The sequence below is a fragment of the Halichoerus grypus genome, chromosome 1 (assembly GCF_964656455.1).
Source record: "Halichoerus grypus chromosome 1, mHalGry1.hap1.1, whole genome shotgun sequence".
Lineage (NCBI taxonomy): Eukaryota > Metazoa > Chordata > Mammalia > Carnivora > Phocidae > Halichoerus > Halichoerus grypus.
The window spans coordinates 214,559,464-214,566,985 of record NC_135712.1 but is presented as its reverse complement, the minus strand read 5'-3'; the positions used below and the strand labels follow the sequence as shown (position 1 = coordinate 214,566,985).

The 7,522-nt window shown below is 44.6% G+C and overlaps 1 non-coding gene across 1 annotated transcript; it reads right to left on the bottom strand.

Annotated features, from left to right (window-relative positions):
* Window positions 1-204: 204 nt before the first annotated feature.
* LOC118541405 (U2 spliceosomal RNA) lies at window positions 205-396 on the bottom strand. Its single transcript, XR_004920093.1, has one exon. It is a non-coding gene; the product is annotated as a U2 spliceosomal RNA (small nuclear RNA).
* Between the last annotated feature and the right edge of the window lie 7,126 nt (window positions 397-7,522).

Here is a 7,522-nt window from a genome sequence, read left to right as displayed (position 1 = left end):
AATGGCCCCATGTATTTGGCATTATCATTTTGGGGCTCCTACCCATTGACTGAGATTTGTTCTGCAGAAAACCAGAGTTCCTCATAGTTTAAGGAAACTTTATGGTGGTGTTTCTTTTCTTTCTTTTCCTTTCTTTCCTTCCTCCCTCCCTCTTTCTTTTTTCTCTTTCTCTCTCTCTCTTTCTTTTTTGAACATTTAATTAGGCTGGGATGCACCGTTCCTGGAAGTACTGCAATACCAGGTCGATACATGGAGTGGAAGGAGCGAGCTCCTATTCCATCTCCCTGTTCCAAAAATCCAATTTAATATATTGTCCTCAGATAGAGCACATACCAGATATTAAACTGATAAGAACAGATACTACACTTGATCTTAGCCAAAAGGCCAAGAAGTGATAGGAAGCTTTATGGTTATCCACACAGTTCGTTGTTTTTTTTTTTTTTTTTAAGATTTTTATTTATTTATTTGACAGAGACACAGCAAGAGAGGGAACACAAGCAGGGGGAGTGGGAGAGGGAAAAGCAGGCTTCCTGCCAAGTAGGGAGTCCAATGTGGGGCTCGATCCCAGGACCCTGGGATCATGACCTGAGCCGAAGGCAGACACTTAACCACTGAGCCACCCAGGCGCCCCGATTATTCACACAGTTCTACCCCTCGATGAGCAGAGTGATATCTATGCAAGTCGCCTAGGATTTCCTAATAAAAGCAAAGAGAAGAGGTATGGGTGGTAAAAGGGAAAACTACCCAAGGAATAAGTGAAGTAAGCGCAGACTATGGACATCCTTTTGTGTGACATCCCAATTTATTAGACAACCTCACATAGGGAAAATTTTTAAAGATTTTATTTATTTGAGAGGGGGAGAGAGAGCCCATAGGCCAAGAGCAGGGGGCGGAGGAAGCAGACTCCCCGCTGAGCAGGGAGCCTGATGAAGGGCTCCATCCCAGGATGCTGAGATCATGATCTGAGCCGAAGGCAGATGCTTAACTGACTGAGCCACCTAGGTGCCCCTAGGGAAAATTTTAATAACCACTTATAGCAGGAGAATGTGTAAGCTTTTGTTTTAATAATCCACAAAGCCCAAAACGTCCATTTTGCTTGTTACAGGTATTCTTTCCACATGCTTAGACTTCCAATACATATTAGGAAAGAAAAATATAATAGTATTGTGTTTAATTAAAAAGCAAATGAAGTCTGGTCTTCATCGGTTTCTCCACGTTAACTCTTGTTTTCACAGCACAGCAGAGATTAGTGTTATTTCGTGATCCTTATTACTTCATTTGATCACTTCTCTTAACATCCTTCCAATTGTACAAGTGACAGAAGTTAGGCATGGAAGCAGGTTCTGTGTAAGCTTATGCACCCAATAACAGCGCATAATGATAATGGAGCCTCTCTATTTTGAAGGCCTAATGTGTGCCATCACCTGTACTGGGCACTGTTGGAAATTTGAAACCTCACAACAATTCTGGAGGACAAATATAATTACACGATTTTCAAAATGTAACATTAAATTTTAAACAGTATTCAAGGGGCACCTAGGTAACTCAGTTGGTTAAGCATCTGGCTTGTCTCAGGTCATGATCCCAGAGTCCTGGGATCAAGCCCCACCTTGGGCTCCCTGCTCGGGGAGGAGTCTGTTTCTCCCTCTCCCTCTGTCCCTTCCCCTGCTCCTCTCTCTCTCTCCCTCAAAATAAATAAAATCTTTTAAAAAATAAAGACAGTATTCAAGAGACTACGTTTTTATGACATTCTGGAAAAAGTAAAGGTATAAGGAACTAGAATAGATTGGGGGGGCGGAGTTTGCCTACAAATGGCCACTAAGAGGTTGTTTTCTTGGGAGGATGGAGTGTTCTGTATTTTGACTATGGTGGTACAAGTATGAATTTATGACAACCCACAGAAGTATACTTACAATGGCCAGTTTCACCTTTTAAAATAAATTATTAGAAAACAAAGAAACAAAAATACCTTATGAACTAAAGGGAAATTTAGACTCACCCACACCTTGATTTTTAGGTGAGTAACAACAGGGCTTTCCACCTCCTAGAGACTTGTGACCCATCAGGCCTTTCTTGGAACTCATCTGAAGTTAGCAAACACTCCAGGGCCACACCTGTCCACACCTCAGTCACACTACCTGAGGGAAGTGAGAGGGAGCCAGCAATGTCTCTCGAGGTTTACACCATGTTCCTGGGGCCAGAACTCTGGAAATGCTGTGGCTTAAGATTTAAAAGTAATTCCAGAGCGTTCTCAAGGGGATCCTCGGGGTGGGGGCGCAGTGGGCGCACACATTCAGTCCTGTCCTGAGGCCACGCGCAACTCAGCTCAGACTACCTGACATCTCCGGGTCAAACCCAACTCTGACCCGCACCGCTGCAAATCTTCGCTACTGGTGTGCACCGGGGGTGCTCCGCCATTCACTCCCCCGCAGAAATTCCACATGGCTGCGACGAGAGTCCGGGGGAGAGTGTGACACGGTGACTCACACGCACTCTGCAGAGCAACGGCTCCCCAGTGAACTCAGCACACTACCGCCAGCCAGGCAACCTCGACTTCGAGTGGATCCAGCCTCAACACCTACCACGTGTGCGATGTACTCAGGCGGACGCGACGCCCACAGCATGCGCATGCGCACGCCTCACACCCGCTGTTCTCACGTACTAGCCGAGCAGCGTCGTGCATGCGCTGTCAACGCCGCGGGCTTCCTCGGTTCCAAACGCCTCAACGGCTCCAGGTCGAATCTGCAGAACCCTTCCCGCTGCACACCGTATTCACCTCCTGACCGCGAGCCACCGCGGATCCCACGTCCTTGGCGGAAATAGTTTAGAGCAATAGCCTCCTCAGAGTTCCCAACATGCAGCGCGGAAGCAGTCGCATTGGGGCCGCGGAGACACCTGGGAGTTCTGAACTGGCTGGAGTGCGCAGGCGTAGGCTCCGGCCGCCGAGAACTCTCCTGTGGCAGAGCTGAGACCAAAGGTCTTCGGGGAGCCGGAGAACGCGCAGTCGATGTCTGGGTGGGGCGGGGGCGCTGAGGAGCCCGCCCGTAAGTCCCGCCCCCACGCCTAGCCACCGGCTTCCGGTTTGGCTCCTCGGTCCCAGAAGTCGTCGCTTGTATCCCGGAAACCCGATGCCGGAAGTTGAGAGACTTTGGCTTTCACCGGCGGGATGCGGTGAGTGCGCTGGGCTGCGACCGCGGACGGAAAGGCCGCAGCGTCGGGGGCAAGAGCCCACCGGGGGAGATCAGGGCGGGATGCGAACACCTAGGGGAGCGCGGCAGAGAACCCTGCGGCCGAGCGGGAATGCGGGGGCGCAGCTACTCGCCGCCGGGCTTCGCGTGGAAAGCGGAGGAACGAAGTAGGAACCCCCCTCCAGATGGTGGGGGGTGAGGAGCCCTCTCCCAGCAGAACCCCACAGCACAGCGAGGCCCTGGAGGTTGTCGGCTCTTGACTGTCGGGGCCGCAGGCTCCTGGGTACCGGAGGCTGACGACACCACCACCCACCGCAGGTCGTGGAGACCAGCGAGGGTGGGTGCAGGCGGGCTTTGTGCACCGTGAGGGTTCTGCAGTGTGATCGCCTCTTTCCAGCAGGTCAGCCCAAGGATCCTTTGGGAATTCCTTTGGGGACCAGCGGAACCCTGTACTGTTTGGCATGGGGAACATAACCCTTCACTCCGGGCAGATCCAATGGATGTGAGCCCCTGAGTGTTGGGATCAATTGTAAAAGCCCCCTGGGGAAAGTGTGTGTGTCTGCGTGAACCTGACCTTTCAATAAGCATTTAGGCTTTGAACTGGGTGCTGTTGATTTCGAAGTGATCGAGACAGAGGGATTATCTCTTCCCACTTGGAGCTGAAATTCTAAGGACACCTACGTGAAATATCAGGTGTATGGGACGGTGATAAGTTCTAAAGGGAAAAAGAAAGTAGGGGAAGGGTGCAGAGGGTCTGGGCTGAGTGGTGTCTCTTGGAGGTCAGTTAGGGTTCGTTATTTCTGAGTGTGTGTACCTTTATCCCGGGTTTCAAAATCTAGGTGATTGTGTCTGTCTCGGGGGCCACATGGGATATGGCTGGGATTGTCCGTGTGGCGGAGTTGTGTTCAGGCAAGAGTGTCTGTGAGTCTCCTGCATTACTTTGATGAAAACAGTTCTTCGTCTCTGTGTATGTTTCGCATTCTGCGTGTAATAACCTAATGTTGGCCATTTAGATTTCTTTGGAAAAAGTATTCAATTCTTCTCCCCATTTTTAAATTAGATTGTTTGTTTCTTATGCTATTGAGTTGTGTGAGTTCTTTATCAGATACATGAGTTGCAATTATTTTCTCCCATTCTGTTGGTTCCCTTTTCATTTTGTTGATGGAGAAAAGTTTACAGTAATTAAAAATACAACTGTCTCAACCACCTAACACCCATTAGGAGGCTACTTTAAAAAAAAAAAAACCCAGAAAATAACAAGTGAAGATGTGGAGAAATGGGAAGTCTTGTGCACTGTGTGTAGGAAGGTGATGTGCAGTTGCTAAGGAAAGTAGTATGGCTGTCCTCAAAATATTAAAAATAGAATTACCATATCATGCAGCAATTGTACTTCTGAGTATATACCCAAAAGAACTGAAAGCAGGGACTAAGAGAGGTATTTGTACATGCATGCTTATAGCAGCATTATTCATAATAGCTAAAGGATGGAAGCAACCCAGGTGTCCATCAATGGATGGATGGATAAATGAAATGTGGTGTATATATACTGTGGAATATTATTCAGCCTTAAGGAAGGAAATTCTAATACATGCTACAAAATGGATACGTCTTGAAAACATTATGCTAAGTGAAATAAGCCAGTCATAAAAGGACTGGTGCATAGTGGGTGCCAGTGGTGGGGTGGTGATGGAGGGCGATGGGGAGTTCTTGTTAAATGGGTGTAGAGTCTCAGTTTTGCAAGATGAAAACAGTTCTGGAGGTGGATGGTGCTGATAGTTGCACAACAGTGTGAATGTACTTGGTGACCCTGAACTGCACCCTTAAAAATGGTTAAGAGAGTAAATTTTATGTTGTGTATTTTACAATTTTAAAAATACGTAAGTATCTGAATTTAAGAACCAAATTCATGCTTCATACAATAATAGACTCCTCAGGAATGGAGGAAAGGGCATGTCATCTTATGCTAGAGTATTTGTTATCTGCTGCTGCATAATATTACTTTAAAACCTACAGATTAAAAAACATTTATTTTGCTAACAAATCTGCTATTTGACCAGGACTGGGTATTGACCTGTTCCACTTCACCACCACACTAGAGGTAGTTGGAGTATACTTTTGGCCAACTAGTTTTTACGGTTCCTACCATCTCTTTTTATCTTGGAGATCATGGGGAACTTCACAGCAAATAGCAGTGTTGACACATAAAACATTACAGTATCAATTTTTATCCCTTTTAGCAAAAGTGCCCTTTTTAGTTCACCATTGGTAAATCTGGTCTTTATTCTGAAAGAAAATCAAAACCAAGTCATAAAAGACAAGGTTATTATCATTGGTTGGACTCTGAAAATCACCATTCATTGTCTTTTCCTATCTTATAAAACAGTGTTTCTTTAGTTTCATTTTCTGGGGTTTGAGGATATGCGTTATCAGTACTCCTAGATGGCAGAGGGCATCAGTCAGATTTCAGTAGAGGATGAAGCCAGTTCAGGTATCTCCAGGCAGCATGTTTTTGGAGGCTTTAGGATGCTGCTTAGGCCAAGGCTGCTGCTGAGAAACACCTCCCCTTTGCACACATAAGGGACTTGTGTGCCCCTACAAAAGCCTCTACCTATGACCCTTGGGTTCTGCCAAATGTCTGCTAGTGTGCCTAATGCTCTTTTGGACAACAGGCTACTGTTTTGTGCCATCTGGCTTTAGGATCACAGCAGTTTTCCCACTTTTACATTCCTGTCTGTATGTGGACCTGAGCCAAGTCAACTTGGTGGCTTCATTCCATTTTTCTGAGAGCATTTCTAGCCATAAACGTGGGTCTGCTAGGTCGTCTGTTTATCTCTGTCCCTTAGGAATTTTATGTGGAAGTGAAATATATCTAAATTGCCATATAATGCCCTACATATAACTTCTTTCCAAACAAACTAAAGATAAATGTGAAAACTTAAACAATTGAAGAAGAAACCATAGAGATCATTTTCATGAATTTGGAATAGGCAAAAATTTCTTAAACAGAACACAAAAATAATCGTGGAGAATAGACTGTGCTATAGGTAAGAAGTATATATATAAAAAAGACAACATTAGTAGAATAAAAGAGCAGCCCATAGAATGGAAAGAGGAACTTTCAATTTATATATCTGGCAAAGGACTTGTACCCAGAAAATTTACATACCCCTACAAGTTAATAAGAAAAGTAGAGGCAATGCAAAAGAAAATGAATCATTCACAAAGGAAGATATTCAAATAGCTAATATAGATTTAACTAAGCTATAATTAATAATAATAATAATATAGATGTATAACTAGAATAGGGATGTTCAATTTGGTTAGTCATCAGGAAAATGCAAATTAAAAGCACAGTGAGAGGGCACCTGGGTGGCTCAGTTGGTTAAGCGACTGCCTTCGGCTCAGGTCATGATCCTGGAGTCCCGGGATCGAGTCCCGCATTGGGCTCCCTGCTCAGCAGGGAGTCTGCTTCTCCCTCTCCCGCTCCCCCCTCTTGTGCTCTCTCTCTCTCTCTCTCTCTCAAATAAATAAATAAAATCTTAAAAAAAAAAAAAGCACAGTGAGATACTAGTACATCCCAACCAGAGTTGATAACATGAATATATATAAAATACAGGTAGGAGAATGCCAGTGAAGATGTAGAGCAACTGGAATTCTCCCACACTTGTGGAGTGTAAGTTGATATAACCACTTTGGAAAAGTGTTTCCACTATCTACTAATGCTGAGAACATGCATTCCCTATGTCCCATGTGTATATATAGGTATATATCTTAAATAGAAATGCATATATACTTTTACCAAAAAGGTGCTTGCTAGAATGGCCAATGCATTACTATTTTATAATAGCCCTAAATTGGGAACTACTCAGATATCCATCAACAATAGAATGGATATTGTGGGGTAATAACAGAATGAGAATCAAAACAAACAAACAAAAAAACAACCAGAGACTGATTTACAGTGTTGCTTGGAAACCCAGATACACAAAAATACATGTTGTGCAATTCTAATTAAAGAAAATACAAACTAGCCACATGCAGAAGAATGAAACTGGACCATTTCCTTACACCATTCACAAAAGTAGACTCAAAATGGATGAAAGACCTAAATGTGAGACAGGAATCCATCAAAATCCTTGAGGAGAACACAAGCAGCAACCTCTTCGACCTTGGTCATAGCAGCTTCTTGCTAGACACGTCTCCAAAGGCAAGGGAAACAAAGGCAAAAATGAACTATTGGGACTTCATCAAGATAAAAAGCTTTTGCACAGCAAAGGAAGTAGTCAACAAAACCAAAAGACAACTGACAGAATGGGAGAAGATATTTGCAAATG